Source organism: Lepidochelys kempii, chromosome 5 (genome assembly GCF_965140285.1).
Source record: "Lepidochelys kempii isolate rLepKem1 chromosome 5, rLepKem1.hap1, whole genome shotgun sequence".
In the NCBI taxonomy this organism is placed as follows: Eukaryota; Metazoa; Chordata; order Testudines; family Cheloniidae; genus Lepidochelys; species Lepidochelys kempii.
This window is the reverse complement of record NC_136384.1, coordinates 60122830-60146532: the sequence shown is the minus strand read 5'-3', so window position 1 is coordinate 60146532 and position 23703 is coordinate 60122830. Positions and strand designations below refer to the sequence as shown.

Below are 23703 nucleotides of genomic sequence, written 5' to 3'. Positions count from 1 at the left end.
TAAGTTTATAATATAAATGTATATCTGCCATTTAGAGATTTTAATGAATCTTAAGCAATTAAGGTTTCATCCACAATTGTACCCTAATAGTTATTGTAAGGTGTCTAAATAAGTATCTCCTGTCATTCTGAGCATTGCATTTCCAGTAATTTGTCTTCTAAACTAATGCATTTTGTGCCTTCTTCACTTTAAACGTGAATCAATTTATAATGCACATTGTAATCTTTTCATAAAAGCCTAATTATGTACATTGCTTTTTAAAATGCAAGCATGAGAGTACGTCTATTAATGCTTTACATGGAAAAACATAATACAAACATTTTGTGATCTGAATTCATTTAAAAATAGTCACTTGCACTTTTTATGCAAATAAAATTGGGCAGTCTTGTCAGGCTTTATATTAATTTGTTTTACATTAATAGAAAGAATAGTTTATTTGACATCTTATATATGTCTTTTATAGTGTTCAAGGCTTTTTCCTTCCACCTGTAACTGGTGTCATCTCATATCATTCTTTTATATCTTTTGTCTTTGTTTTCCTTATTTTATTTTTATTATCTCTTGCCTGTATTTCATGGCAGAACCAAATGCTAATGAACTTATGATGTATACCATTATTCTCAAAATGGGTAGACAACTTTCTCTGTTTGTCAAGACTCTCTGTCGTGAAACGAAAAAGAAATTAAAGTACCTTATTACAAACAGACTGAGGATCATCCTTCCTAATTCAAATACCGTAAAATACGTGCTGAATTTTTGTGAAACTTTGGTCTTTGGAGATACATTTTTGAGACAGTGTGTTAACTTCTTCTTTTGGTATCAAAAGATTGAGGTAATTTAGTGGAAGGCATAGATGTTATATTATAAAATTGTTGATCTTGGACCGTAATAAGGTCTAAATAGTGTTAATCTCCAATTAACAAAAAAAGGAAAAAATGTCAAAACACTCATTACAGGTTTAATTATAATTTCTGATTGATTCAAAACCTTCTGACTTTTCTGGCCATTCCAATTTAGTCATTCAGTCCAGGCTGCCTGTATTGTGTATTCAGCAGTTCCTATTAGACATCTTCACAGTGAGTGATTCTGCTGGGCTTTCTGACACCCGCTTTCATGCATGGCCTGCTATTCTGTGTGGAAATGTTTTTCTGAGCTGCCTGGAACACTAAAGACATCTTGGCCATGTCAGATTGTGTATATAATTTATATATATATATATATAAATAATACACACAAACACACACACTCTGTGTGCATATTTGTATATAATTTAGTAAATATATGTATGTATATAGTGGACTGTGTGTGTCTATATTTGTGTATATATGAATATACTGCACATGTGTATATATGTATGTGTATACACTCTCATAATGATAAGCCTACTCAGACACAAATGTATTTATAGATTTTCCTTTATATAAGATCCCCCATGAATGTTGCTTACTTCCCTTCAGATTTTTGTCTGTTGTTGTTGACACTAGGGGGCACTGCTTATCCTCCGTTGTAGCTTTCTTCTGGGACAGTGAGTAAAACTCAGCTGATTTCTGTAATCTTACTTTAATTAACAATGGAATTCTTACTACAAAATTCTAGGCTGTTTAATTCATTGTTATTTTGTTTTTAATCTAATGTCTACATGTAGTGTTAATACAATGGGTGGAGTCATTTGCACTTACAAACAAATACAGAATCCCATACAGTTACATTTTTATGTATTTATTTATTTTAGTTTGAAATGTCGATCTTGGCAAATCCAGAAGGCTAAGTTTGTCCTGTGATGAGGTTTAGATCCCTTGCCAGCTGTGCTTCTAGCCAGCAAGTGTGATGAACAGCTTTAGAACGAAAGTGAGAGAAAGCATTGAAGAGTTAGTTTGATTCATTTGAACAAAGGTCAAGAGAAAGATAAGCAGAGGACAAGAACAGGAAGTTAAAAAGTATATCTTCAGTAATGAAAGTATCGTCAATTACATTATCCTAAAATGATTTGTTCACTGATTACTGTGTAATTATTTTTTAGCAAATCACTGAATTATGGGTAAACAATAACCACTTATTCCATTCATGGGCTATTTTAATAGTATATTTTTGGATGGTAGAGTTGAATAAATCAGGCCTCTCCAATACATAAACTGACAAATACATTTACTTATTCTTTTACAAATATCAGAAAATTAATATCAATATGAGCCATTCGCTCAAAATAATAATGTCCAGGTTAGATCATAACAGACACAATTTCATATTAGTTAAATGTGATTGTGAGATATGTAGTTAAGAAACCACTTTAATGTATTGATGCTTTATACATATGGAACATGTTTCTTAGATATGCAACTCAAACCCTGAAGTTTTACATTTTAAAAGGTAGGTTTTCTTACTCTAAGTTAACGTAAATGCAATTCTCTGCACTGAAAATCTACTTAATTATTGCTGACTTTCATTTAGCGAAAAATAATTTTTCTATTGAGTGAAATGACATATTCACAAATAACTGTGCATGTGTGAGTAACAGTAGTTGTGTCTGATACCTGAAAGTGACCATGTTAAAGCGATGGTTACCCAGCATAGCTAAAGTTCTTTCTATATATAAGCTGTACTTTTTATGTGACTAAAACACAACCATTGTCGTACATAATAATGTATTTCCTTAATAATATTTTAAATTATTAGCTGAATTTATGGGAATTGATATGTTAAAGAGCAAGTGACTAAAACAGATAATATTTTGCACCCACAGGCTAAATTAGAAATATGCTTGTTTAGTCCACAATTCTTTTAAAATTGTAAAGTGATTTTTAATGATTGATCCTTATATAGTAGTAATATATACTTTTAAGTATTACAGTATGATCAGACTGCATATATTATTTTATGAAAAATCCTATTAGAAGTTCTTGCAGTGTTCTGAGAGGACAGTACTACAAGTTGTTTTTAATATGTAGCTTTTCTAATTATTACCACATAATATAATAGTCATGAGCAGTTTGGATTCCTACCTGTTCTTTAATAATAGATCTGTCATTTCACAAGAACAGGCATCACCTAGTTATGCGTTATCAGTTCATAAGCACTGATTAATCAATATGAGGCAGATTTTGTAGTCAACATTTTATGATTTGAAATGTTATTTTGGTGGTACTAACTGTCTAGAAGCCATCAGATGCCAGCAATGTTATAATAGCTTTTTTTCTCTCCTAGCAGGATGTTGCTTTTGGCTATAAAAAGTTAATTTCAGATCCTGATATACTTGCATTAATTTTTGAGACATTGGTTGGGTGTAGTATAGCAAAGAATAACATGAACATCACACCACTGTGCTGTAGCTAATTGTTTATTACCTCAAGCCAAAGGGAAACAGTGTTAATGTGCGCACCACAGTGTCTGTAGAAAAGTAGAAAACTGACAGAAAAGGTCTTAAAGATTTCTTCCTGAGGGTCTTGAGAAGAGGCCCAAGAAGGAAAAGGAGAAACAATAGCATCCTCATGGCACAGGGGATCATTTTCAGCACTTTTGGGATTTAGGCACATTTGGGAGAACATCTTAGTACATTAAAATAATATTTTATTACCAGACTACAAGATCAGCCAACGGTTGTGCCTCAGAACAGGAAAACTCATTCTAATGTCTACTTTTAAAAAGTACAGTATTTTATGAAAAATAAATGATTGAATTGCCTATCAGCTGTTATGTACACAATAGTTCAATAATATATTTGTACACTTTGGAATATTTGCTGACAGGTGCATGTTTTCTCTTGGTTGGCTAGTAAGTGATCTGTTGACTCTACAGCTATGTAAAAACATCTCATCAGCACCTATTATAATCAGCTAGAACTTTACTATAAATCATCAGAAAAAGCATCGTGATACACTTTTATACCAATACGTTTATTTTGAAATTAATAGAGAAAAATAATACAGAGTCTGTGCTTGAGATGGTCTAATAAGCATGCCCATGAGACATTCCTTTTTAAGTACTAAATGAAAGCTTTTGCATTACTAACAGGCTACAAAAGTTGCTTAGGTAATAAGACTCTTTTTCTCTTATCAGTAAAAATGAAAGAGGGAGAGAGGGTATGGCTCAAGGGATTGGTAATCAGATTACAAAATCTTTCACTTCTAGGTCACTGGTTCAAATCTGCCCCCTGTTTAGTAGTGACCAAAAACCGTTACCAGCTGATGGCTTCTCAGTGGTCTTTATGAAATAAATTAGTGGAGTCAGTCCTATGGCCAGTGAAAATCACAGTTAGCACACATGCAGGCAGTGTCAGTTGAGAATATTTCTCTAAGTGAGACCAAACTACCTACTAACACATAGAAAGGATCCCTTCAGAAAATGGTTTTAAGTATGTTAGTGGAGCAGCATGAGCGAGGTGTGCACTGTCACTGCCCATGCTACATCTGGTTTGACTAAGGTTAAATGGAAGATTTTATTCTCCAATTCTGTCAGTTAAACACTTTTCACTAGCACGACTGTATGTTGTCAGCTTTCTTACGTGTTGCACTGGTGACTTTTAATTTTATTTGAACTGTACCACTCTAAATTATTTCAGCACTGATGAACTTGGCTAATATAACATTTTTTTAAATTGCAGCAAGTTACAAGTCCAAATAAAATTATTACTTATTTAGTCTGAGAAGAAATATACTGTATTAGCAAGTTTATTTTGGCTAATACATGAAATACTTTTTGTTAATGATTTTGGTGCTGTATTAATGATGTGGAAGATATGAGACTGTGGTACAGCACAGACTCCCATTCTCTACATGAACTCTGTAGTTGAAACATGTCCAGAGAAATGTTGGAAAAGTTCAAATAAGGAGAAATACTGAAAAACAGAATAGCACCAAGTACGTTTCTCTATATATGTAGTATAAGCTCTCTGAGTGTAAATTTTCCAGTGCCATCTTTTATCAGTGTTATCATCAGATGTCAAAATGATAGGTTTAAAGATTCTGCCCTTCTTGTCACTGATTTGAAATGTTATGTTTTCCATTAGGATGGGTAGACCTAGAGGATGCTTACTGTAAAGTGAATATTGTTTCTGTTCATTAATATATGAACCTGAAACTATAGCTATCTAATATGTGTAATTTGTACATTTATGTGGAAATTGTTTTTACATTTTATAGCTATATTGCTATCTAAATATAGATATACACACAACCATACATACAACTGTGACATGTTAAAATGATTTTTTTCAAAATTAAATGAAGTAAAAACCTGATAACATTTCTTCTTATGTGACAGATATGCTGTATATGTATTACTGTAGTCATTCTCATACACAGCACAGAGCTAGAGATTTCATTGATCTCAAATGAAGATTGTAGGTCTCCATAGATGAAACAAGTCATGTCAACAAGCTTTTTTTTTTCTTTTTTGCGCAAACTTGCCCTAGAACTGAAGTGATGTAACTACCTCTTCTGCTTTTCTGATGCCACAGGCTGCTGGAAGAACAAAATATGTGAATCTGCAGTGTGGAAAAACAATAGGTTAGAGCCTTTATTAAAACACATCACCAAACATTCCAAATGTAAGTGTCCAACAAATAGTCCCTGCAATTTTGAAAGAGACCTTAATGGTCACAAACTGCATTTCTGAACTAATCTGTAAGGCTACTACCCATACTTCCGTCAAATTCCTTCTCAAGACCCATGTTCCTGTGGGACAAGAAATAAACTACGTAATGAAGTCTAGGTTGAGTGGCAGGTGAAGATAGCTGATTTTTATCAATTTATATAGGAAATAAAACCTTCAAATTATTTGGAGCCATCTAGTTGTATACATATCTAGCCAGGTAACTTCGTGATCTTCTTATCCTTTTTTTCCCCCTTCCCTCCTACTATTTGTTACACTCATTCATTGTGTTTTGTTTCTAGTTAGACTGTAAGCAATTCAGGCTAAGGATCATGTTTTCCTGTGTGTTTGTACAGTTCCTAGCAGAATGGGGAGCTGAATCTTGAGTGGGGCTTTTGAGCAGTGCCAGGAGGATTTTATAAATAACAATAATCTCGGATGCCATTTTAATACAACCAGATATGCACAGATGCTCTAATGCTCCTGCAAGGGGAAACCTTTTACCTGTACGTGGCCCCTCTGTCCATCTTAGAGAATAGTAGGTCACCGCCCTGCCCCACCTTTTCTTTTGATGTTCAAGTCTGCATTGGCATTAAGAACTGAGGAAAATGGAAGGGGATTCACCATATGGAATGACCACCACTGGAAACAAAAGAACCTAAGATTAGCAGTATAGGTGGGAAGAGTGACAGTTGATTGCCAGTTTCATAAAGTTGTTTCAGCCAAGAGTGAAGGTTTATAAACCCAAGCCAGACATTTTAAAAGTTCACTCATAGGTTATAGGAGGAAAAAAACAAAAATCCTAAACATTTATGGCACGGCTGTTGTTAAGCTCATGAAAGCTTCCTTTCAAGTCTGGTGTGAAACTTTACTCTTTTTCCACAGGGGATCCTGATTTTATTCCAACAAGTTACCTCAGCCTTCTCTTTTTTGAGGCCACACCAAAAGAGCTCTAGGAATAGCAAGCTCACATGTGTTCTGGGGCAATAGTGAAAAGACTAAGGGTTTGTCTATATATAGTTTTTGTACGAAGTTAATGTATCGGTTTAGAAGCTGATGATAAATTGAGGCAACCCTCTGTGGATGCAGGTATACTGGTATAAAGGTAAAAAGAACAGGAGTACTTGTGGCACCTTAGAGACTAACAAATTTATTTCAGCATGAGCATAAATTTGTTAGTCTCTAAGGTGCCACAAGTACTCCTGTTCTTTTTGCAGATACAGACTAACACGGCTGCTACTCTGAAAACTGGAATAAAGGTACTTATCTTGATTTTTCAGTTTGCATGCTGAACTGAAAAATAAAAATAAATTCATTTAGTTTTAGGTCAAATAAATCTTTTTTTTTTTTTGCATTGTTTTCTGTTTGTTTTTCATTGCAGGTCATTTTCACCTGTTTCAACCTTTTTTAAATTCAGCTAATTATCTATATAAATAATTCGAAACAAAAAGTCAAAACAAAACTTTTTGAAATGGTCAAAAGAAAATATTTGGAAATGAAATTGCACCTATTTAATTACATCAGTTTCCACATCAGTAGAGTTAAATCAGTGTAAGCTATGTGTAGACCATCCCTAAGGCCTCTCAATGTAACCCAGATATTTATGTGTATAAAGGGAGTTTCTTCAAGAATTTGTCCCTTGAGTGGGACTAGCCCAAATATCAGGATGCATTTTGCAAGGAAGACACACTCCAGGTTAAGGTCCTCCCCAGTTACGAAAGGTGGAGAATGGAGTTGCAGAAAGCAGCACAAGATACTGGAGTGACATACTGATCTTGTGATCTTTGCCTCGTGTTATAATATAATCACATATGCATAATATAATCACACTGACATATGGTATATCACTGAAAGTAGCAATACAGACAGTTATAAGAGGGATATCAGGGAGCTGTCAGAGGTATGTGGCTGATGTCCGTAACCTTCACTCTACCCTGAAAAGCTAGAAACTAATTGAATTGCAGTGGTGGTGGTGGCAGTGAAATAAAGAACCCTAGAGAGCCTGTCGTGATCAACTTTGATGGTGTGATGGGACCTTAGGCAAAAAGAAACTGGTAAAAATCAGTTGCCATTTGGATCAGAGTATTCCTTGTGGAATGTAGGAGCAGTGAGTCACTTGGAGTACCGGGCAATGATTGGTAATATGTTGGTAATTGTTTGGTAATATGTTTTGAAAGTAAACACCAGGGATTGCTGGTTGATTGGTAATATGTTTTGAAAGTAAACACCAGGGATTGCTGGAGCTGCATGTGACCTAACTGTAAGGCTAGTATGTATTTTTCTTTTACTTTAAAAGTTTACAAAGAGCATAAAAGAGAGCCTATCTGTCTGCTCAATTCTGTACAAGGCACAAAAGAAGACATGGTCCTATTTCAAAGAGCTTACAATTTAGGAGACAGATAACACAACCAAACATGAAATGCAGCAGGAGAGCCAGAGACAGCACATTTTACAGCATATTTTTAATATCATGGGATGTGAAAGAATTTTTACAGACATGGGCTAGAATTTGTGGACTTCACAATTTATTTTTGAGTAAGGACTCGAAAATTGAGAAGGGTGGGTTCTTTGCACACAGTGATAGGACATGTGGCCTTCAGCATGCTCATTTTTAAAGCTGTGGAGACCACAGATGGGAAGACTGGGAGGCATCACTCGGAGTTTAGTGCAAAGACCAAAGGTGGAGTATGATCCACAATCTGCAGACTTGTTTCGTCTAGTCCTAACAACACCAGAGTAAATGAACAGCAACACTTTTATATGCCAGAAATATCTGTCAAGTGTGTGTGCGTGCGCCCAAGAGACAGAATTAGACCATGCAAGTAAATTATGCTAAACTCACTATAATGAAACTGTATATGATAAATAAAAAACTTTCAGAAAGTTCATTAATACTTTTATAAAGGCACTCATTGCCATAGCATTTGGGCATTAGATTAAATATTATCTAAAAGCCAACATTAATTTGAACAAATCATACTCTTCTTTCCTTTGTTGATTTGCTGCTATCCAACAGGATTTCTTTTGACAGACCATGTATGCACATGCCATAAATACTCAAGTCTGATTTGTGGTAGTTGATCACTGCCTTGTGTTCTGGGCAATCCACAGATGTACTGTGCTGTCCCAAGAAGCATCAAAAGAGTGCTTCCCAAGCTCTCTAGTGTTCTACTGTCCTGTCTCTTAGGCAGGCAAAGTGTGTGCTCTCCTCAACAGCAAAATTGTAGCCACAGTTATTTAGGCACAGAGCATGAGGCTGGGTTTTAAAAATTAGGCCTATACTGTACATTGAGCTGGAAGATCTTTATTTTAACCTAAACATTTCCATTTATAGTTCAAATACTCTTTAGACAGCTTCATAAACACCATTCTGTATATGAAAGAGCTTCTTCATAATAGCCACTTCCTAATTTTATCTTTCTTTCTCCCATCTCACAAAAGGTGTGAGCCATTTTCTGCATGGTCAGTAGTTGTTTATCAAACTTCCTTCTTTGGTTTACTGTGGTCTCTTTTTCAAACTTCCAGGCTCTCGGTAGTTTGCACGGTATTTGTTTAATTTTGTTTGTTTGTTTTAGCACACAGACACCACAGGGCTTTTTTGTTGAGGGATCATGCACGTAGCAGCACAGTTTAAGTAGAAAAGGGAAAGGAAGTTATTACTGCTTTCTTCTGGCTGCCTGTAAAAATAAATCATAATTTGCCATTGCCTAACCAGTGACTAGAGAGTTATCTTCATGAGTTTATGTGACCCCAGAAGTTTCAGTTTATATACCCTCTCCCTTAGTGATCTTGCTTGTGGAGAGACTTTTCCTTCCTGAAGTTAGTCAAAGGTTCCAGGAATTGAAGTTGAAGCTTCAAAGTACAGGAAAAGTGAATGTTGTCTTATCCTATTGCTATAGTGGAAATCCAGCTGGTAGCGTTTAAATAACAAGGGTGTTAGACTTCATGTCCATCAGTGAGGTGCTCAGCATAACACCCAGCTTTGCTCTTTGCTTTTAAACTCCATACCTTTAGAGAAATAATATGTGTATGTATATTTGTGTGAATATATGATAATATAGAACTAAATCCTTAAATAATTATTCAGGCCTTACTTAATCAAAATCTTACTGAAAACTGAATGAGAACTTCAGGAGTTGCTATGCCGATGATTACCGCTATGCACACACTTTATATGTTGTGTGTGTGAGAGAGAGTATGAAAGAGAACACATGGAAACGGAACATTGAATATATACATGAAGAGCATATTAGAGCTGATTACAAAAACAGAAGAATTAAAAATTTCACATATATCCCTTTGGATATTGTAGACATGGAAGTAACATTTTATCACTTTGGAAATTTAAAACGTAATAAAACTTACTGTTTTACTTGGTTTTATTTCAAATAATTTTCGCTACTGTGGTCATTTTTAAACTGGGCTGTGGATTTCAAGTTCTGAATTACACATATGAGAGAGACTTTCATAACTCACTTGAGGCTTTGTCTCTCATTTGGTATGGGTCATTTTCTTAGTGATAGTTTAAAAAAAAATCCCCTTTCAACCCTTGTGTATTGGTTCTTTCATTCTCACAAATTTGTTATATATATTTGTGTACAGTAGCTTTAGATCACATAAAATATAACAGAGTAATGTTGTATCTATTTTAGTCTTATTCTATAAAAATCTGGAAATTGCATAATCTGGATTCAGGTTGCTCCTTTTGCTGTATTGCCAACTCTTGCAATTTAATTGTGACTAGTGATTTTTGTTGTTGTTGTTTTATCTGTCTCTTGAAAACATGATGAAATACTGCCAACTCACAAATTTTCCCTTATTTAAAATTGCCACTATTCCTATTTCTGTCAGTGAGGCTGAAGCCAGCAAGATGGCTGCCATTTCCTTAAGTCCATAAGCACGTGGAAGTGATGCTGCTCTTAATGAGGGCACTGGGGTGAGCAAGAGGCAGATTTAGGGGTTGAAGGAGGATGTGCGGGGGCAGTAAGGAGGCTGAGGGGAATGTCGAGGACAGTGATGGATGTGAAAGATGGAGAGAATGGCAGCTTTTCTAACCTGGGGGTGGTGGTGGGGAAAGATGTCTCCTCTGAGCAGCCAGTGGAAGGCAGTATTGTAGTATTGCCAACTTTTGTGAACTGATGTTCAGTCATTGGGATTTAGAGCCTGTAGGAGGAGCTGTCACAATAGCTGTCACAAGAAGCTCCTCCAATCACATGACCTCCAGGGCTCAGCAGAGCTGTGTGCAAGAGCTTTGGGGCTAAAGACATAGACCTGCCCTGCCACTGAGCCTTGCCTTCAATGTATGAGCCTGTAGCACAGAGATGGTCCTGGGACAGTGGAAGGCAGTGGAGAGAGGACTCAGGGAACGGCTGCTGCTGGGTCAAGAGCATCAGACTCAGCAGCAACATTCCCTGCTTCCTGCTGCCTTGGAACTTCTCCTGTACTTGGGATCTGGGTGGAGGAAAAGCCCTGAAGGGGATGGAGGGAGTAAAGAATGTGGTACATCTGGGTACAGGGAAGAAGAAAACCATAAGCTTGGTTTAAACTGAAATAAAAGTGTCCACACATCTTTTGGCACTGATTTAACAGAATGAGTTTAAAATCATATCTTAAATTAAATTGGTGCCAATAGTGTGGATGAGTCCTTAGACTCTGGGCCTGGTATGGACACTACTAAAGTCCCTGTCTGGACTAGGGTATTGGCTAACACATGATCATTAATATATTTTAAACACTGTTCAGCACTTAGCATAGGCAAGGTTTTAGCACCTTTGAAAACACATTAGCTGGTCAACCATAGGTTCCCACATATTGTCAACTAGAATAGCTAGCACTTTTTTAAAGTTGTCCAACTATATCTACACTAGTTGCAAACTCAGTTTAAAGTTGTAGTATGTAACACATTTTCAAATGTGGCCTGTTTTCCTGTTCTAGACAGGGTTGTAGATCATGGAAAGAAATAGGTTCTTCTCCCTCCCTTCTCTTGTTGTCCCCTCTACCATTCCCTTGGTTCATTGCTTGGCAATGGCTAATAGAGAGCTTTTCGTAAGTTTAGCCTGCAAGTGGATTGGAGGGCTTAAACCTGTTCTCATGGTAGATGTCTTTCAAGGTGAATTGATTCTCAAAAGATTGTCAGGAGGTTTTGGTAGCACATCCACCTTCTCACCAGAATCTGAAGCTTTCTTCACAGCAGTAGGTATGTTGGTAAGTTCCCAGGTCCAAGTCAGTAGAAGAAAGGCTGGCAGTCAGAGCTAGCGGGACAAGAATTATAGGGAAGAACAAGATACAAAGTTAGCACCGGTAGTGAGCCTGTGCTGTCTGCTTAGCTCTCCCAGTGCTTCATTTAGATGTTGAATAGTCTAGTAGACAGGACTGAGACTGGTGGGACACTACACTTGAGGGCTTGGGAGACAAGGAGCAAAAGTTGCTCATTATCTCTCTCTCTCTTTCTCTCTGTTTAGTGTGAAATTCCCCTATTTTTAGATCTTTCTTCCATAATGTGACACTAGACCCTTTGAGCTTTTTTCTCATTCTCTCAAGCCTCTTTTTAAATCTGAGTGGCCGAACAACTTGCTATTTTACTAGATATGGTATTCAAATATCTACACAGTGCCTTGCAGGCCAGGGGACATTGGAAAATACTCTGTGAAGGTACTCTCCCAAGTTCCTTCCATAACCCAACCTCTACCAACTTGGGACAACAACATGAGACACTACTCAGTGGACTATATACTCAAGACTTTTCAATGGAGTTTTCCCTCTTCTTTCTTCCATGCTTTGATCAGCAGTGAAATAGTTAAGAGTGTTAAAGAATTAAAAGCAGCAGACGGTATGATTCCCAGCACAGGTAGACAATACACACACTAACTCTGCTTGAGATAATGTGCTAAAAATAGTAGTGTGGCCATGGTGGTACAGGTGGCAGCTTGGTAGCTGGCCAAGTACAATCCAGCCTGACCCCTGGGTTCAGGTGGCTAGCCTGAGCCTCTGTCTGTGCCAGTCTGGGAACACTGCTATTTTTAGTGTGTTAACTCAAGCAGAGGTAATACACATGTCCCTCTGAGCTGGGACTCTCATCTCCTAGCTGCCATGTAGACATGCCCTCAGACATACCTTGCTATTTTGGTTTATCCTCTAGTCACATTTTGTAAGTTTTCTTCAAAGCTATGAGGGATAGAGACTTTTTTTTTAAACCGAAAGCTTAGATCTGGCGTATAAGATGGCTGTTATGAGGATAAAGTACCAGTTTGCCAATCCAGTGCAATGCAGCCAATTCTAGTCTCTTCTTCCATGGTTCTGTATGGTTCCCTACCAGATCAGACTCTTTAATGGTAGCCCAGCAAATGCCTTCATTGAAAATATTAGCTGGAGGCAAATTGTCCATTAAATCATAGAATCATAGGGTTAGAAGGTACCATAAGAATCATCTAGACTAACCCACTGCCAAGATGCAGGATTTGTTGTCTCTAAACCAACCAAGTCAATGGCTATCCAGCCTCCTTTTGAAAACCTCCAGTGAGGAAGCTTCCACAACCTACCAAGGCAGTCTGTTCCATTGTTCTACCGTTCTTACAGTTAGGAAGGCTTTTCTTGAGATTTAACCTAAATCTGCTATGCTGTAGTTTGAACCCACTGCCTCTTGTCCTGCCCTCTGTGGCAAAAGAGAACAAATTTTCTCCATCTTTTTTTTTTGGCAGCCTTTCAAGTATCTGAAGACCACTATCTGTCCCTACTTAGTCTCCATTGGCCTGCTAAACCCAGGGTTGTGAGTTCAATCCTTGAGGGGGCCATTTAGGGATCTGGGGCAAAAATTGGGGATTGGTCCTGCTTTGAGCAGGGGGTTGGACTAGATGACCTCCTGAGGTCCCTTCCAACCCTGATATTCTATGATTCTATGATTCCTCTTTTCCAAACTAAACATACCCAGTTTCTTCAGCTTTTGCTTGAGTGGCTTACATTCCATCCCTTTGATCATTTTTGTCACTCGCCTCTGGATCTTTTTCAGTTTCTCTACATCCATTCTGTACATTGGTGACCAAAACTGGACACAGTATTTCAGCTGAGACCTAACCAGCACTGAGTAGAGAGATACTATCACATACTGTGACTTGCATGTTATGCCTCTGTTAATGCAACCTAAAATTGGATTTGCTTTTTTTGCAACAGCATCACACTGCTGACTCATGCTGCAGCTGTGATCCACCACAACTCCCAGATCCTTCTCAGCAGTGCTGCAGCCAAGCCAGTTTTCCTCCATTATATATTTGTGAATTTGGTTTTTCTTCCCTAAATATAACCTTATATTTGTCTTTGCTGAATTTCATTTTGTTGTCTATAGCCCAATTCTCCAGTTTATCAAGATCCCTCTGAATTTTAGCTTGATCTTCTGAAGTACTGGCAACCCCCCACCCAGCTTTGTGTCATCTGCTAACTTCATCAGTATGCTATCTATACCTACCTCCAGGTCATTAATAAAGATGTTAAATAATACCGGATGCAGAACAGATTCCTGTGGAATTCCACTTGAGACCTCCCTCCAATCTGATGTCATTCTATTAATAGTTACTATTTGTTTCCAATTATTTAACCAATTATGTATCCACTTAATGGTCGTTCTGTCAAGCCTGCATTTCTCCAGCTAACTTATCAGAATGTCAATAATAATGTCTGGCTTTTCTCTCCTCTAGTAGATGCCTTTGGGGTGAGTGTCTTGACTGAGCTCTAGCAGAGAGCAAAATCTCTGTGCCTTCTACTTAGGAAAACTTTATATCTATCAGATTTTAATCAGAGTGCCAACATTTTGTCTCATTTATAGGTAACAGGTTTCTAACAGGCTTTGGGAGACCAACGAGGAGCTATTATCAAATCTCGTAGATGATGACCAATGGCAGGCATGTTGACAGAAAGATCTGTAGCCCCAGACATCAGTTGAAGATGTTAGATGAGTTTGTGTGCTTTCTATACTTTGGATCATGTTTTAGATTGACAGTAGTGGGTCCTATTCCAGAGGACTAGATTGCTCAATTTGTAGTTGCTTTGACAAGGCTCAGTTAGAGACTGTGAGTCAGATTTCTACCATTATGACTTGTATTTCAGTTTGTGTTCCTATGGCACTGGTAGAAGTCGTCTGTTTTAGCCTGGTACCCCTAATTGGCCTCAGGTTTGGCAACTGGAGATGGACTATGGCAGACAATAGTGACGCCACACTTAGAATCAAGCAAGCCCTGTAGCAAATTATTCTGTAACACAAATCAGCAAGGAAAGCGTGTTGAGAACTGGATGTTCTTTAGGTTTATTATAGCTCCTCAAAGGCTTTTCTCCTATAAGCCCTGTATTAAGATTGCAGAGACTGAAAGAGGCTGAGTAACTGTTTTATTATGTTTAAAGTTTTAATAGAGTTGCAGCCTGAGGTCTTTATAGCAAAGAACTGTATTATGTGAGTTTTATTTGCATTGTTCACAAAACAGTACCAGCAATATTTTTGGTATTGCCACAAAAATACTACTTTAATGTCACACTCCTGTCATCACTTAAATCCCTGAAAACAATGAAATTTGCTGGCCAGGTGAACATTTGTTGGTTTATACTTATTGTAATATCCTTAACACTTTTTTTGCACCAACCCAACCAAACCTGCTACATGATCAAATGGTGCGTTTCTCCAGGGAAGAGGAAAGCTCATTCAAACGACAGTCATAAAGCAGAAGTTAATCCTGCTCTAGGATGGACTAACTACTTTGCTTTTATGAGTGGGAGTGAAGTGAAGATTTGAAAGAGTCATAGGAAGGGCTTATAGACATATCCACTCTCCCAGGTGAGCAACTGGAGTGTTTAGAAATAAGTACTAGGTCCTCCTTCTGTAAGGAGGGGTCTTCAGAGAAAATTCTCCCATTTGCTCCCTAGCTGTGAATTCTTCTGTCCCTCCCCTGCTCCATTACTTTTACAAACAATTCACAGAGCCCAGCACGTCTACTGAGAATCTGCGCCCATTTGGGTGTTCATTGAAACCTGAGGAATACCATATTAATATTATATCTTAAGGAGCAGATGAGTGTGGAAGGCCTAGAGGAAGGAGAGGCTTCCCAACCAATTCAAATTTTTAGAAAGAGTTTATACTCAGTTCATGAAATGGATGAAATTTTGGACCATTTCTTATTTTGACTGAATCAATTTGCCCATTCCTAATTAGGAGTAACCGGAAGGGCTAAGTGTGCCAGAAGCCCCAGAGAGCTCTTATACCAACAGCTGTAGAGGATAAATTCTGATTCATGGAGCCCTATAGAAATAGAGACATATTTTAATAACCTTTCTCACATTTTTTAATATTTATTCCTTATTACATTTGTTATAACAACAACTATAGATATTATGGACCCCTCACATATAGCTATTCCCATAAGCATGCTTACATCTGTTTATAGTTTAATTGACTTCAGTGTGGTTAGGCGAAGGAGTAAGCATGGAACTAAGCGTTTGCAAGATTTGGCCTTTTATAAAATAAATTGTAGCATGCTGATAATTTCTTTTGACAAAAGGTGTTATGCTATCGTATATAACTTTCTAGTGTCACAAGTATTGATATTTACATTATGTTACAATATCAAGTATATCAGATATCTAACCGAATACAGTAGCATGTCAATTGACAGTACAGAGTTGCAGTTGATAACAGTTGTATTAAAATTGATCCACAAATAAAGAGCAAATATATTTGAAATTAATGACCAAATTTTCAAGGGGGTTTCAAGGGGGTTTTATTTGTGCAAGTGAATGTGATAGATTCTGTCACTTGACTGAATAAGTCAATAAAATGTATACGTGTAAAAGTATGTGCACAGATTTTCATCCATGCAAATAGAGGCAACTTGCCTGTAACTGTTTTAGCTTCCACAGTGCTCATTGGTCTGGGATTTTTTATACAGAATATATTTTAACATAAACATCACAACCAGATTATTATATTCTGTATGTAAAATATATATATACATTCTTAGGGAATAAATTATACTGTGACTTCCCTGTGTTGTCCTTAGTAAATATACATTTGATATTTTTATTACACATTTGTATTCTGCATATTAAGGCTGTATGTATGAAATATATATTTTGCCTATGGGAATGTTGATATGTCTGATGTTATGGGAACCTGTGAATAGGGATTGAAAAATTTTGTAAATTAACTCAAATTAAAGAATTACATTCTATTTCGTTCCATAGAAAATTCTACAGAATTCCACAGATTGCTGAAAGCAATATTTTTGTCCCTTTACCTGGGATGCTATTTTTTGAGCTGCTCAGAGGAGATCTGATTTGCTCCAGCCAGCTAGCATATAGGGGAGCTTTCTCACATAGTTCCCAATGGGTGCTACATTTATTGTATGAGACGAGTCACAGGGGCAAAAAGGAAGGCACCTCTTGCTTCCCATTTGTGACTACAAGGCTTTTCCTCCACCCATCCATGTATTCATGTGGACATGGTCATGGATAGCATGTATATTACAAAATTCTGCTGTTGTTCCTGAAGTTTGCAAAAAATTAGAGTAATTGAGTTTGTTTTCCCATCCTCTGTTATGAATTGAATTGATTTACATAACTAATGCATTTCCTTTCTTGTACTCCCAGTTCACTACATTTAGCCTTGCATACCTGTAGATCCCATTGTAAGTTGTCTTTGAAGGAGGGATTAGCAGTTTTGTCCTATCAGGCACCAGTGAGATGGTGGTGGTTCTGTCTTACATATTCAGGTTCAGTTAGGAGAACTGAGAGGAAACAAATCCTGTAAAGAAGAATAGCCTTAATCATTGAACTCAGACATGCTTGTAGTAAATCACACTTACATCTACTTTAAGGGACTTTTAAATTGCCAGCCCAGTGTGAATTAGAATCAGGCCCAATAATACCTGACAATAGTTTATGAACTATAAGAGAGTGTGCTTTCCCATTTAAGGGGCACTGGAGTAAAGGACCAGACAACCCCTGTTCTCTGAGAAAATAGGTGTTCAAGTAGGAAAATGCGGCCATGGGGTTAATTGGGTAGCTACCCCGTGAACATGATAAACCCAGCTGTTAGGTGACTTACAGAAAGGGAGGGGCAGACAACCAGGAGAGGAGAATTGTAGGGGAACACTGACTCTGGAGAGAGGCTGCCTAGGGTGGGAACTAGAACCAGACAGGAGATTGGTGGGCTGAGGAAGCCTGCCTGTTTCACAGCACAGCCTCAAGGTCAGGGCCCCTGAACAAAGGGGAAGAAGTATGTGAGTCCAAGGATGAAGGGGGGCTCTGTGCAGCAGGCCAAGAACCCACATACTGGTGACTGGGGAAGCCTGCTTTAACTCATGGCACAGCCTCAGGCAGGAGAGCTGTGAGATGCAAAGTAATGCACACTGGAAAACATAAACCCAATTATACATATAAAATGGGGTATAAATTAGCTGTTACCACTCAAGAAAGAGATCTTGGAGTCATTATAGTATAGTTCTCTGAAAACATCCACTCAATGTGCAGCGGCAGTCAAAAAAGTGAACAGAATGTTGGGAATCATTAAGAAAGGGATAGATAATAAGACAGAAAATATCATATTGCCTCTATATAAATCGATGGTACACCCACATCTTGAATACTGTGTGCAGATATATTGGACTTGGACTTGGAGAAAGTTCTGAAAAGGGCGACAAAAATTATTAGGGGTACAGAATGGCTGCTGTACAAGAAGAGATGAATAAAACTGGGGCTTGGAAAAGAGATGACTAAGGGGGGATATGATAGAGGTCTATAAAATCATGACTGGTGTGGAGAAAGTAAATAAGGAAGTGTTATTTACTCCTCCTCATAACACAAGAACTAGGGGCCACCAAATGAAATTAATAGGCAGCAGGTTTAAAACAAAAGGAAGTATTTTTTCACACAGTGCACAGTCAACCTGTGGAACCCCTTGCCAGAGGATGTTGTGAAGGCCAAGACGATAACAGGGTTCAAAAAAGAACTAGATAAATTCATGGAGAATTGGTCCATCAATGGCTATTAGCCAGGATGGGCAAGAATGGTGTCCTTAGCCTCTGTTTGCCAGAAGCTGGGAATGGGCAACAAGGGATGGATCACTTGATGATTACCTGTTCTGTTCATCTCCTCTGGGGCACCTGGCATTGGCCACTGTCGGAAGGCAGGAAGCTGGGATAGATGGACCTTTGGTCTGACCCTGCATGGCCACTCTTATGTTCTTAGCAGATCTCTGAACCAAGAGGGAAGAGTTGTGAGTCCAGGGACCAGGTTAAGAAGAAACCTGTCTGAAAGACTCTCCAGAGAGGGCCTGCATTGGGAATGGCAGAGCTCTCTGGCTTACTTAGTGTCACAGTGAGCCTTGGTTCCTCCCTGAGCTCCAGGGCTGAGACATCTTGTCAATTTTAATCCACCTGTCAACATTTTCAAGAAGGGGTAGGAAAGGGCATCACTTCAGAGATGAGACCAGACAGACATTTCACTCTCCAGAACCCTCAGAAACAAGTTGTTGGGACTCATCTTAAACTCTGCAGCTGAAGGACAGCTAGTGGCCTAAAATGAGTCCCTCTGGCTCCTCAACTCCAGCTTGAAAGGAGTGCAGTACCAGCTAAATCCACCTTTCCTCTGGCAATGACTTTTCAGCACTCTTGGTATCCAGCACTTCAGATAGTGGCCTTACTTGGTGCCCTGTAGTATACAAACCATAGGCCTGCAAGCCAGCATCCTCTGAGCCACTTCTAGGGTTAGATTCCTTTCTCTTAAGATTGAGAACAATTAAGAGGCAGAGGTAGAGGACTAATTGATCCCAGCAGCAGTTTCGTCATCCTTCCCTGATGAGGCAGTCAATCCCTTTGTGCCTTGTCCAACAGATGATTTTACGGCATTCTAAGACCCAATGAAATGCATGGGTGAGACTTTTAACATCCCTCTAGAAGTAGTATAAGAGAAGTTACACAAGCTGCTAGACATGCAGTCATTGTCTATTATTAACTAGACAGTCTACATGCGAAGGACTTGTGGCAGACTCCAGCATTAATACCTACCACTTCCAAAAGGATGAATAGACAGTACTGGTTCTGCTCCAGATGAATAATGGCAGCTACCAAACAATGTGCACTGGGACAAATTGTCTTAGTTTATGGAATGACTCGCACAGGAGCATAAGATTTGAAATCCATCATGCGAAATGGGCAGCTGATAGCTAAAACTTTCCTGCTGGCTGTTTTGATGCATCTGATATGTCTGCATGCACCATGGCCACATGTGTTGTGTTCTGAAGATCCTCTGGGCTCCAGTCATCGAGAATACCCAGGGAGGTCCAAACCATGATTGAGGATTTTCCTTTTGAGGGCTGTGATCTCTGAAACTCAAAGACTTATGAGGCCTTCCATTCATTAAAAAGACACTAGAGCCATTTTGCACTCTCTGAGCTTGTACGCTTCCCACCCACTCCAGGAGGAAACAAGTCAGACTTCAAAACTTTGCTCCATTGTGTTATAATCCATTGGAGCCTCCAAGGAAGAAGCGCAGGTTCCTATGCAGAGCATGCACTGTCTCATCCTCAGATATGATGCACTCGACATCTTCCTCTCAACAACAGGTTTCATGCCATCTTCAAGAGATTAGTAGAACCTTTGGAGGCTCTCTACCCTTTTCCCTCACTTTTGGCAACTGTCCTTTTTTGGGCAGGGGAGGGGGTGTCTGGATTGGGATCACCACAGACCAGTGGATCCAGTAGATTATCAGCAATTGATATTGCAGTTCCAATTCCTTCCTACCGCACAACTATCGTCCCCATCCCTCTTTAGGGATCTCACTCACAAGATAACGTGAAAGCAAGAGGTGGACTCATCTCAGAGCAATGGAAGAGGTGTCATTACAGTTCAAGGGTCAGGGGTCTTTATTCCCATTATTCTCTCATTCTAAAGAAAGATGGTTAACCTCTCATTCTGGACCTTCAACATCTCAACAGCATATATCTTCCTTACAGGAAATATGTCAGATTCCTAGCAGGAACATCTCATTAGCAGAGCAGTATCTTGCCCTTTGGTCTTCCCACAATACTGAGGATGTACTTGGCAGCCGTAGTAGCTCACTTAATGAGACAAGGGATCCAAATCTACTCATATCTCACTGATGAGTTGAGCTTTGGAAGATCACCCCAGCAAGTGACAATAGACATAAGTCTCTTGATGGATGTTGACATAATGAATGCATAGCTGTGATGTTTAATGTCAGCACAATAGACTTATGTGCCACAGACTGAGAAATGCCAAGTGTTCTGCTCCAGAGGGGCTCCCATCTAGACTCCCTTTAGATGCCTTTCTTATTCCCTGGACACTGGGACTAATGTATGTGTCCCATCCCCCTCCCGCACCCCCACCCCAGTCTCTGTGATATTGATGGTCCTGAGAGTTTAGGCAAGATACTGGATCAAGGACCATGATAGCCCCAGTACAGGCCAGGCAATTCTGGAATTCAGATCTGCTGAGCTTCTCCGTGGTAGCTGCTGATCACTTTTCCTGTTCTGCCCAACAGTTTCACAGCACAGCAGTCAGATGCTATGCCAGCTGGCTGACATTCACCAGAAAAGCTGTTCAGCTGAAGTTCAGAACTTTCTGCTCCAAAGCAGGAAAGCCTCAGTCGACTGACTTATAAAGCTTAGCGGAAGAGATTTGATATTTGGTCATCTCAGCACTATCTGTCTCCCTTGACAACACCCATTTCAGTGATACTGGACTATTTACTAGGTCTGAAACAATCTGGACTTAGATTGTTCCTTAGGAACACTTGCACATTCCTATTCAGGGCCACAATGTATTTTCTTACCCCACAGTAGCTAGATTCTTTAAGGGCCTTATTCATGTTTTCCCTCCAATTTTGGAGTCATCTCCCTCTTGGGACCTCAATATAGTGTTAACAGGGATGACAGACTCTCCCTTTGTTCCCTGTACCACCTAACAGTGAAGACTATTTTTTTAGTAGCCATTATATCCTTTTGACAGGTAGGGGAGATTCAAACCCTCAGGGTGGGTCCCCCTTATACAATGATTCAAAAAGACAGGATTATTTTCAGGCTCATCCCAAATTCCTGCTCAAAGTTCTTTCAGAATTCCATGTGAACTAATTTATTCATCTTCCAGTTTCCTTACCCAAACCTCATTTCATCTTGGGGGAAGCTAGACTTCATACGCTTGATTTAGGAAGGGCACTGTCATATTACCTTAACAGGACAAAACCATTCAGGAACGCACCTAGACTGTTTGTAGCCATTGTGAAAGTGAAAGGGTCAGTTTCCTCACCAAGATTATTAGAATGGGTCTCTAATTGTATAAAAACATATTATGATCTAGCTAAGTTAGATCTACCTACCCACATAAGAACTCATTTTCAGTTGCTGAAAAAGTGTACTCTGTGTTTCTGAAAGCTATACAGAGTATATTGATAGTACAGTACATTGTTCAAACTGTATAATTTAGGGAAGCTGGGCATGAAGATCTTGTAGGGGCAGGCAAATCCCTTGGAATCGTTTTTAAAGGATAAGTCACTTGGTGCAATCAGCATTTCCACCACAACAAAGGAAGTGAGAAAATACTGTCCAAAAGTATATTTATGAACTGTAGCGGTAAATCATCTCTGACAAGGGTTATTTAACAGTTTCCAGAGAGGAGGCAAGCTCCACAAGAGGTAGCGAAATTTCTGTAGCCTTCCCGTCCGTTTCTGGGAGCTCCCTCCAGCACATCACTGTTGTTAGCCTTTGGTTGTCCCAGAAGGTTTTGGTTCCTGGAAGTGATGGATCTCCTCCCTAGATCACCCGCTTAATCTTCAAATAGTACCGTATAACCCAGGACTTGGTATACTACAGTGACTCTGCTCATGTGGGTCTTTTGACCTGACTCTTGACAGGGTGTGTAAGAAGAGCAAGGAACAGATGATTTCTATAGTGTATGAAGAATCAACATCTTCATGTGTTTTATAGAATTTGAACCTATTTGGGGCCTTGTACAGTGATAGAAAATTTAATAATTTTAGATGTAACACTCATACCATTCAGCTCTTTCATCAAAACAAGCTGAATGTTTTTACAAAATTCTCCAAGGTATGCTGGAGTTTCCTGTGAACCATCTAATACTGTCCACTATAAGATATAGGTAAAGAACCACTGGTCTAACCTGGAATGGGAATTTCTTGGTTCACTTTGAAGTGATGATGAATATTTTCCAATTAAACAGAGTATTATTTTCATTACATTCATTTTAAAATATGCATAAGTTGAAAACATGAAATGTGACAATTTAAGATGTGGAAATGCAGCAGTGATTTGGTGGTAATATTAGTCGTACTCAGTGTAAGTAGTAGTAGTAGTGAAAAGGATGTGCATGTGTACTCTTTAGAGGAAATAGAGCGAGACAGTTTGTACAGGATGTCAGCAAATATTGCTTCTGTATCAAAAGTATGGATTTCAGTGTTCATGTCTGTTTATGATATGAAAAGTCATTCACGACTCCATTTTAATCTCTCATCCTTTCAGAGAAATATTCTATTATGTTGAAAAATAGTTGATACTATTGACAAAGAAGGGCTGGCTTTATACAGAGAAATTGTCCATGCAGCCATTACATGAGAGGAAGTTGGAAAAATAATGACATTTAATACAACACATACAATAGTAAAAATACTAGTTGTGAAATGCAGTTTCTATAACTATAGTTCATTACATTTTCTTTGATCTGTTGTTACCAATTAGGGTCAAGAGATTAAAAACTTTTGTCTGTTTTTGATATCACTCTTCCTTTTCAGTCCCTTTATCTTATAGACCAGTGTTGAGTTCTAGAGCATCTTTGTCAATTCATGTGTGTTATTTGCAGCAATCATTTTATTGTTTTTACTAATCACATTATTTAGATATGTCATTGTGTCAAATTTTAATGGAGGCAAGTATATTAGAAAACAAAATAATATTGATAGACTCTGATGATGGCAAGGTGAACGTGTACATGAGAGAGACCACAAAGAATTCCGTGACCATAGTAGGAGTGCAGGGCAGCTAAATTAGATAGAAAAAGAAAAAAAAATGCAAGTCAAAGTAAGATGGTACATCAGAAAAACTACAGCAATCTA

At 38.4% G+C, this 23703-nt stretch overlaps 1 protein-coding gene across 10 annotated transcripts in view; it reads left to right on the top strand.

Moving 5' to 3' along the window:
* The window catches only part of ARB2A (ARB2 cotranscriptional regulator A), a 364451-nt gene that overhangs the window by 232727 nt on the left and 108021 nt on the right, over positions 1-23703 (top strand). The window lies entirely within an intron of this gene.